Raw genomic sequence first — 9,633 nt, 5'->3', positions numbered from 1 at the left:
CCCCCCCCCCCCCTCGAAGAAACTTGCCAAGAAAATCCCATGTTAGGGTCATCTTAGAAACAACTTGAAGGCACTCAAAAACAACAACATATTTTTGATTTAAAATTATTTAAAACTGAGTTCATATGACACCAGCAGGATGACAACCAAAGTGGATGGGCATATGTCCTCCCCTTTGATTGACAGCTGTATGTGACAGCAGAATACACATACGTAAAAATAGAAATGTGCTCAGAGAAGTGTAGGCAATTGAATTTTGATGTGGAGATGCAACACCAGTATCAGTTTGCATTACACACCTACGTGGAGACTGGCCCAGTGAAGCACTGGAAGCCTGTTGCCCAGGGAAGGGAGTGCAACAATGAGGGATCATCTTCCCACCATTAAATATAGTAGCATAGTAAGATAGTGTCTCTTACATAAAATGGCAAAATCAAAGTTTGCTTTTTGGAATATATATATATATATATATATATATATATATATATATTCAAGCCATAGCTTCTTGAATCCGTGGATAAGGACTCCATGGATACTGAGGGCTGACTGTATGTGGATCAACAGAATGCCTTTATGTAGGTACTGGATTTCCAGTGTTGTTCCCTCACTACACAGCTTTGATTCAAGGACAAGATTAGAAGTCGTGGCTACTTGTAGCTCTGTAGGTAGTGATGATCATGGTAGTCACTATGATGGTAGTGATGGTGGTGACAATGATTATTTTATATTCATATCATGCCTTCTTTCCTCAGCAATCTCATATCGGCATACAGGGGTCTCCTCTTTTATTCTTTATTCTAACAACAACCCTGTGAAGTAGGTCAGGCTGAGAGACACAAAGTAACTGACCCAAGGTCACTGGATGAGTTTCATACCTCAATGTGGACTAGCATCTAGATGTCCCTGTCCAACACTTTAATCACTATACCAATACAGCCTTTCTTTTAGTCCATAAACAGGAGAGGGACTAAAATATATTGAGGATTTTAGTGTTCTTTATGCTGGTGGTAAAATTTAAGACGCAGACACTGAGGGAGGGAGAAAATGATGATTGGTTGCTTGGCTTGTATAGTCTGGAGAAATGAAAAACAAACTGACCGGTAACATTAGACCACCTGAGATATGAGTGGAAGACTTTCCATTGTAGAAAAACAAGAGAGGGAGCAAGTGGGTGATGAGAGGGGAAGAGAGCAAGAGGAACAAAAGTAAAGAGGTTGGAGAGGTAAAGAGGAGGGATATATATGTCATTGCTTACCTCAGAGCCCAAATTAGAAGCTGGGTAAAAATATAAAAATCACAGCAGGAAATAATGTGTTTCTTAAAATAGAAGCCTCAAATGGGAGAGAGAATGAAGAGTGGGTGGTATTTGAGGTTGCTGCTCAGTTCCGCTCTCTATGGCAGGCTGATTAATATGTCTGTGCTACTTGTGTTTATATAACAAAGAGCACTAAAGGCCAAGACGGCATTTTTAAGTAACCTTGCAGGGGCTGAAGGCGTTTTTCCTTCTACCCCATAGCATTAAGTGGGAGGATACACATTCACAACTTCCTGTTGCAGGAAGAACAATCCCAGTTTCAGTAGGGTACATGCAGATTTCTTACTGAATGTAACTCTGTGGCATACTTCAAATTTACTTTCTCAGTTTTGCTCTTTGGTCCTGTTCTCTTGGTTGGGTCTTTCCCTGGGGTTTGCAAGGAAAAGGGTTCAAGAAACTGGGATGATGATGGAACTGGGCAGTCTTCCCAACAACCTCTGAGTTTAGCTGCAGTGGCTGGAGGGATAATCCAGCAAAACTGTATTATCACTGTTTATACTCATGTATAAGTCTAGAAATGTTAGTCAAAAAATTGACTCAAAAACCTGAGTCAACTTTTCCATGGGTCAATGTAAGTTCTGCACCTTAACTCTTATTTTAAAAAAGAACCATCCCCTAGTGAAAGGAAAGAGATCTGTCCTGGAAGCACTGATCCCACTCTATTCTCTCATCCATGCAGCGTTTAGCATGAGCTGAAACTGTTATGACTGCTGGAATCTTGTAAGTTCTCTGGCACTGTTTTCCTTTCCTTCATCCTTTAGCTTCTTTGTTACATGCCCCTAGGTTTTACCATCAATGCATCCATAGGTCATATCAAAATCCCTAATTTTGGCTGCAAAACCTGCCTTCAACTTATACAATAGCATCCCTATTGTAGAGCCTGTGTGGTGGTGGGATGTTAGTTTTGACTAGGACTTTGGGAGGCCAGGATTCAAATCCTTGCTAAGCCATGGAAACTTATTGGGTGACCTTGGGCACATCAATTCAAGAGGAAGGCAATGGCAAACCCCCACACACACAAAAATCTTGCCACGAAAACCTTACAATAGGTTTGGATCACCTTTGGGACACATAAATTAGAAATGCCTTGAAGGCACAAATACACATAAATATTCTATTCTATCTTTGGAGTGACTTGGTCTTGAATAGTAGATCATGAAGACCTATTCACTTTACAAAAGATCTGCTACTGGTAAAGTTGAAAAGTGTTAGAACTGTTTGCTTGAGGGAAATCAACACAACTGAGTATATTGGGAGGTAGCTATGAGGTGTGTTATAATGCGCATCTGTACTGAGCAGAACTGAGAGGTCAAACAAGAGTAATAGGATTGCATTGTTCCAATAAAGGTTACTTATCCATCAAGATGACTTACAGACCCTGGTGGAATCGGTTCTAAAAGCAGCCCTGAATTCAGAATGAAATGGTCCATTATCAAAATGGGTCTGGTTTCCTCCAAGAGTGTCTTGAGGTGAGGCACCATCACTCTCTTAAGCATATTTCTGAACAAAATACTAGATTTCTTGCTGTTGCTGTGTGCCTTCAAGTTGGCTCTAGCTTTATCTTTGCTTCAGAAATAATGCCATTTGACACCACTTTAACCACCATGGCTCAAATGCTATGGAATCCCTAGATTTGTAGTTTGTTGTAGCACCAGAGCTCTCTGGCAGAACTACAAATCTCAGAATTACATAGCATTGAGCCATGGCAGTTAAAGTGGTGTCAACTGTATTATTTCTGTAGTGCAGATGCAGCCAATGATTTATGGCAACCCTCTCACAGGTCATTTTTGATAAGATTTATTCAGAATAGTTTTGCCAGTATCTTCCTCTGATAATGAAGAGAATATGACTTGCCCAAGGTCAGCAGATTTCCCTGGCTAAGTGAGGATGCAAACCCTGCTATCCTGGAGTCCTAGGCTGCTACCACACTGCAGAATTAATGCAGTTTGATACCGCTTTTAACTGTCATGGCTCCATCCTATGGAATCCTGTGATTTGTAGTTTGTTGTGACATCAGAATGCTCTGACAGAGACTGCTAAATGTTTCACAAAACTACAAATCCCAGAACTGCATAGCATTGAGCCTTGGCAATTAAAGCAGTATCAAGCTGCCTTAATTCTGCAGTGTGATACTGCCTTAGTCCAACACTCATTAAAAGATCCTTGAGGGGGCTGTCTAGATCATTAATTTTTATGCTGAAGAAATTATTAATTTATCACATCCAACGTCTTAACGTCATTGCTCTGCACTTTTTTCTCATATAGGAAGAAAAGTGGGATATAAATCAAATGAATACATATTAAACAAATAAATACTGTCCTTGCTCAAAATCACTTAGTTTCAAGAAGTAAATTAGCATCTACACATCTTTCTTTTCCAAGTAGCAGTTAAAATACAGACAGAAAGGTAGAGTTCTTTGAGGAGTGTTTATTTGGAGATGCTCTAGCAAGTCTGTGTTAATTGTCACAACCTGTTTGTCAATTCATTAACCCACAGTGTTATGCAGAAAGCCTTCTTCCAAATAAATGTTGCCACTTCCTTTTTAAAACCCTGCTCTGGAGGAGTGAAGACTTTCATCCTTTAATTTCTTTGTAAGATACTGCATGATGTCTACAGGAGTGTATTTCAAACAAAAGCTTTTCAAGTGTTTGGGAAAGTTCATCCATTCAGATTACTGAACCAAGCTGTTGGTGTGAATAGTAAATTTCACATACTATTTGCCCTCCTATTTTTTGGAAGGAGTTTGCTACAACTATCATCATCATCATCATAATCTTGTGGTACCTTAAAGATTAGTGTCCTCTTTCTACCGAAATTTGACACCAACACGTAAGGGACAAAGAAGATCAGAAAGGCTATAGACAGGGCAGGAAAGAATACAACTAATTAAATAAAATTGTCCCAACAAGTCTATTTTTTCTGGTTTATAATACTGGAGCCAGTGTGGTGTAATGGTTTGAGTGTTGGGCAGTGACTCTGGAAACTAGGGTTCATATCCCAGCTCAGCTATGTAAATCCATTAGATGAACTTGAGCAAATCACACTCTCTCAGCCTCAGAGGATGGCACCGGCAAACCTCCTCTGAATAAATCTTGCCAAGAAAACCCTGCAATAGGTTTGCCTTAGGGTTGCCATAAGTCAGAAATAATGTGAAGGCACACAACAACAACAATAAAATCACTTGGGCACATTCCCTCCTCTGACACAATCCCTTAGCAATTTCAAACATTAATTCCATGGTTTTCATTAAAAATTGGCCTGTGCTTCTCACTCACTCTTTCTTGCGCTCCTCACATTAAAAAAGCAAGGATCATTCCAGCTGCAATTCTGTTACTTGCAAATCCTGAGAAGGAGCGCTTGTTTTTGCCAATAATGGAGAGCATGCATCCTCTCTACCATCTGGAACAAGAGATTTTATTTCCCCACTACCATCCCCGCCAATGCCACCACCAGATTTCTGCAGGAAGAAACACAGATGGAAAATGGAGGATGGTGCTTAAAGTATCTAGGACTGCCAAGGAAGACTTGGAGATGCTATTTGAAGGACTCTATCTTGAACAATGCATAGGCAGTTTGACCCTTTACATGTTTATTCAGAAGCCAGAGCCACTGAGTTCAATAGGGCTTTCAAAAGTATCCCTGTAAGAACTGTAGCATTACAATAAATTTTACAAAAGACTGAAAGGAGGACTTTCACTGCAAGTCACAATAAGCACAAAAGATCAGCAGGACACTGAAGTACACTTGAAAACTCCCTATTATCCTTTCTGGTCCTTAGCTTAGGGAAGTAGGCTGAGGAGCTATTGAACTCTCCATTCTTTCCTTTCTGTTGCATGGCAAAGCAGGGTTTGTTGTGAGGAAGACAATGAATGACTCCCTGTGGGGATGCTCAAGAGTTTGCCAGAGCAAAGATACTGCTAAATGTATCACTGAGGAGGGTGGATAGAGAACACTGACTGGTGGTATCTATGCACTCAAGGAGTCAAGTGATGATTTTATATGCTGAGAGAGGATTTTGTGTGCTCAATCCATGTGGTGATAATAATGTGTGTCTGTGTGTGCTGGCCTCTACCCCAGCCATTAATTGTTCACTACTTTTCTCCCTGTGAGAGAAGCTTGTAAATTACATTGCCATCACAGAATTTCAAGAGACCAGTACTGGCCCATGACATTTTGCTGCTTGAGGCACTGCAATGCAACCCATTTATGCCCAAGTTGTTTGCATTTATTTATTCAATTGATTTATTCACTCAGCTTTGTTTATATGCTTAGGCACATGAGGCAGAAAATTATTATTTATATATTATTTCTTATTTATGGTATGTATACCTCGCCCTTCAGCCCTAAAGGTTCTCAGAGTGGCTTACAATTATTATTATTTTTAATTACACAGTTATTTTTAATGAAAATCATTGGAGCACCCCTCCCCATGCCAGGCAAGAAAATGCAATACAGTAGCCCCTCTGTTTTTGTGGGGGATCCATTCAAGACCTTTCCCCCTCCCACACACACACACACACACACACGTGAAAATGGGAAATCACCGGTATTCAGACCCCAATGGTGAGACACGCGGATTCGAAGTCCGCAAAAATGGAGGGGCAACTGTAGTAACACATTAAATTCATTTCCTTCTCAAAACACTCACTGGGTGTACTTATAGTGTGTGTTTTTTGTGCCTTCAAGTTACTTATGGGTTCAAAACATACTGCAGAAATAATACAACTTGAGATTACTTTAACTGCCCTGGTTCAATGCTAGGGGATTCTGGAAACTATAGTTTTGTGAGACATTTAGCCTTCTCTGTCAGAGAGCTCTGGTGCCCCAATAAACTGCAATTCCCGGGATTCCGTAGCCCTGAGCCAGGGCAGTTAAAGCAGCCTCAAACTAGATTATTTCTACAGTGTGTTTTGGACCATAGTGACTCCATGAATTTCATAGAGTTTTCTTAGGCAAGGAATACTCCGAGAAGGTTTTGACAGTTCCTTTCTACCAAATACAGTCTACAGCACTTGATATTCATTGGTGGTCTCCCATCCAATTACTAGCCAGAGCTAATCCATTTTAGCTTCCAATGTCAGATGGGATCTGGTCTTTTTAGGGTATTTAGCTACAGAGAGGGGACAAAATGCAGGCATTGGCCTCCCCATATAAAAATTCTGTTCCTCCCCCTCATGAAATTTTCCATCACTCCCCAAATTTACAGAGGATGAGATACAGAAAATGGTTCGTTTTCCATTAGTAACTGTGCCTGACCCTTTTCTTTGGATGCCTGAACTATAGTTCCAAATGCTCAACTGAAGTTCTAAGTTACTACAATGCTAGAAATCTGAGGACTCAAGGATAATTTAATGGGAGAATAGCAGAGGGCAATGCCCTCATTTTATCTAAGCAGTTGTAGATATGTTCCTGCACCCAAGTTTTTGTCCCTGAGACAGCTTCCTTGGTGTGCATAATGGTCAGGCTGGTCCTGTTGGAGACACTGTGGACATGTCTGCCATTTTGGTATCTCTTAGATTGTGGGTATGTCCTTCTGTCCCAGAAAATAATAATAATAATAATAATAATAATAATAATAATAATAATAATTATTATTATTATTATTATTATTATCATCATCATTATTATTATTATATTGGCTATGGTAACTGTCCAGCAGAACACAGAAACCTCACTTTTGAGAGTACATCTCCTAGTATAACCCAGCTAGCATGGCCAGAGACTAAGCTGGCTGGGGGATTTTGAGTACCGTACTCCAAAAGTGTAACTTTTTCCAAGCTCTGCTGTTCTGCCAGGATCGAAACACAATGTGAATGTAGGGCTGCTTTGTTCATATATTTAACTTAGCAAGGAAATGAGAGATAATAACAACTCCCTCTGTCACCATGGCTGCTTTGAGAGCAAATCCATTCATTAATGAAAAATTGGTTTGACTGCTCATGACTAAGTGAGAAGACAGAAGAGGTGATCATAATAAAATCAGAGACTAGAAAGAGGGAGGGAAATAGGCTAGTCCTAGAGTGGCATGTCTGACAGGTAAGCTTCAATGTGATAATCTCTTGGCCAGAGGTGATTCCACCACTAACCTAGGATCCTGCTGTCTGAGAGTAAGAGACAGCAAATGGAAGATTTGGAACCATGATGACTGGTGCGTATACACTCCTGGAGTCAAGCTGAGAGTGAGTACCAGCTGCTTTCTCATCAACTTTACATCTTTCGTCATTGCTGAAGTCTTACTGCTGCGCTCCAGCACTTGTGACTCAGTGTTTGCAACTGAGTCATGGGTTGTATCTCAGCTGTGCAACATTGCTCACGCTCTAGAAACAAGAGCTCAGCAATCACAAAGTGTGTCATGAAGCGTAGACAGGGACAACCTCTAAGGAGATATTTACAAATATCAGTAGGTGAGCAGTCTTGAATTGAACTTTGCTATGACTCTTGTTCGAGGAATTTACTAGTTAGCTGGCCACAAAACACTAAGTGTAAAATCTTGCCCTCATTTAAAATAAAATAGGCTAAAATAAACACCCCCGTTCTTCAGACAGTGACACAAAACTTTTAAAGGAATTCAGACCAGGAAGGCTGCATTACCTGAGATGCATTATACACAAACTTGCTATCCCCAAATCCCTTTTTAGGTCATGTCTTTACTGCTATGATTTGAACTGGTGGTAGTACAGAAACTTTTACTATTAATCATCCTCAATGTAGAATACCCAAATGAATGAAAAAGCCTTTCTAGTCTAATTTTTCTTAGTTGGGGGTTGGGATTGGGATTGGCATAAGCTATTTTGCTGCCTATCTAAGGGATATAAGAAAATAATAATAATAATAATAATAATAATAATAATAATAGGGCACCCCTTCCGTTCTATTGTGAAATGCCAGCTAGATTACTTTAACACTGGTAACAGGATAGCATTTTCCAATTGAGGATAGGAAGTTAACTGGGGTAGCACTGGACAGGCTGCATGGTACACACTACTGTGGCCTCCAACAACTGGGCTTCATGTTTCTGCAGCCTTAGTCTAATGGTAGGTCCACTGATCAATAGTTGATCAATAGTCAGTGGGAAATTGAACCACAAGTGTCAAAAATGTCATTTGGATGCACTACTAGGAATGAAAGGGAGTCAGACAACACACAACAAGGTGTGCAACTCCTGGATGGAAGGTTAGACAACTGCATTACTCTTGCCCATGCCAAGGCTGGCCCAAGGCATTTAGTCATCTGAGGTGAAGGACAAAATAGCACCTCTACCTCCCTATTCATATACAGAAACTGACCAGATTAGCAAATGAAGTGTATTGGTAATATGAAACCAGGTGGACTGCTTAGAACACAAGGCTGAATCTTCCACAGAAGGTATGCCCAGGGGTTTGCCAGCACTGCCCATCCATGCCATTTGCTGCCTGAGGCAACTTACTTTCTTTTCTGTTACAGCTGGGTAAGGCTGTATTAAGTGTGTGTGTGTTGTGTATCTTCAGGTCATTTCCAGCATGTGGCAAACCTAAGATTGGTTTTCTTGGAAAGTTTCTTCAGAGGGCATTTGCCATTGCCTTCCTGAGAGAGGCTGAGAGAATGAGACTTGCCCAGGATCAGCCAGTGGGTTTCCATGGCCAAGCAGGGATTCAACTCTTGTCTTCAGAGTTGCAGTACTACACTCAAACCATTACACCACACTGTCCCTCTACTAAGTGTACATGCAAACTTTTATTTTATCCAGCTGTTGTCTCTGATCAAGCTCTGTGTGTGTGTGTGTGTGTGTGTGTGTGTGTGTGTGTATTCAGAAATAAAATAAAACCTCATATGCCCTCTTTTCAAGAACAATCAGAGCATAGGCAACATGACCAACCATGACTATCCAGGGTTGGATTATCAATGGTTCAGTCAGTGCAATCTCCCCAGGCTTCTCACTGGCTAGAAGCCCTGTGTTCGAGAAAGAAGTATAGTTTGATGATTCCTTTCTTATTCCTTTCTGATTTTTTCAAGTTTTCCATTACCAACTGGGTGGCAGAAAGAAAATTTTCTTTCAGGGTGGCAGAATTTTTATTTGGAGAGAAAATGCCCTCATCAGTACTCTCAGAAAAACCCCTGGACTGCCACCTCAAATTTCCTGACAGTAAGGGCTGTTCGACAGTGGAACACACTCCCTCAGAGTGTAGTGGAGTCTCCTTCTTTGGAGGTCTTTAAGCAGAGGCTGGATGGACATCTGTTGGGGATGCTTTGATTGAGAGTTCCTGCATGGCAGGGGGTTGGACTGGATGGCCCTTGCAGTCTCTTCCAACTCTGCGATTCTGTGATTCTATGATTCTAG

This window comes from Sceloporus occidentalis, unplaced genomic scaffold, assembly GCF_023333645.1.
Source record: "Sceloporus occidentalis isolate IW3139 unplaced genomic scaffold, rSceOcc1.0.p SCAF_6, whole genome shotgun sequence".
Classification (NCBI taxonomy): domain Eukaryota; kingdom Metazoa; phylum Chordata; class Lepidosauria; order Squamata; family Phrynosomatidae; genus Sceloporus; species Sceloporus occidentalis.
The sequence above is the reverse complement of the archived record's forward strand: the minus strand, read 5'-3'. Positions refer to the sequence as shown.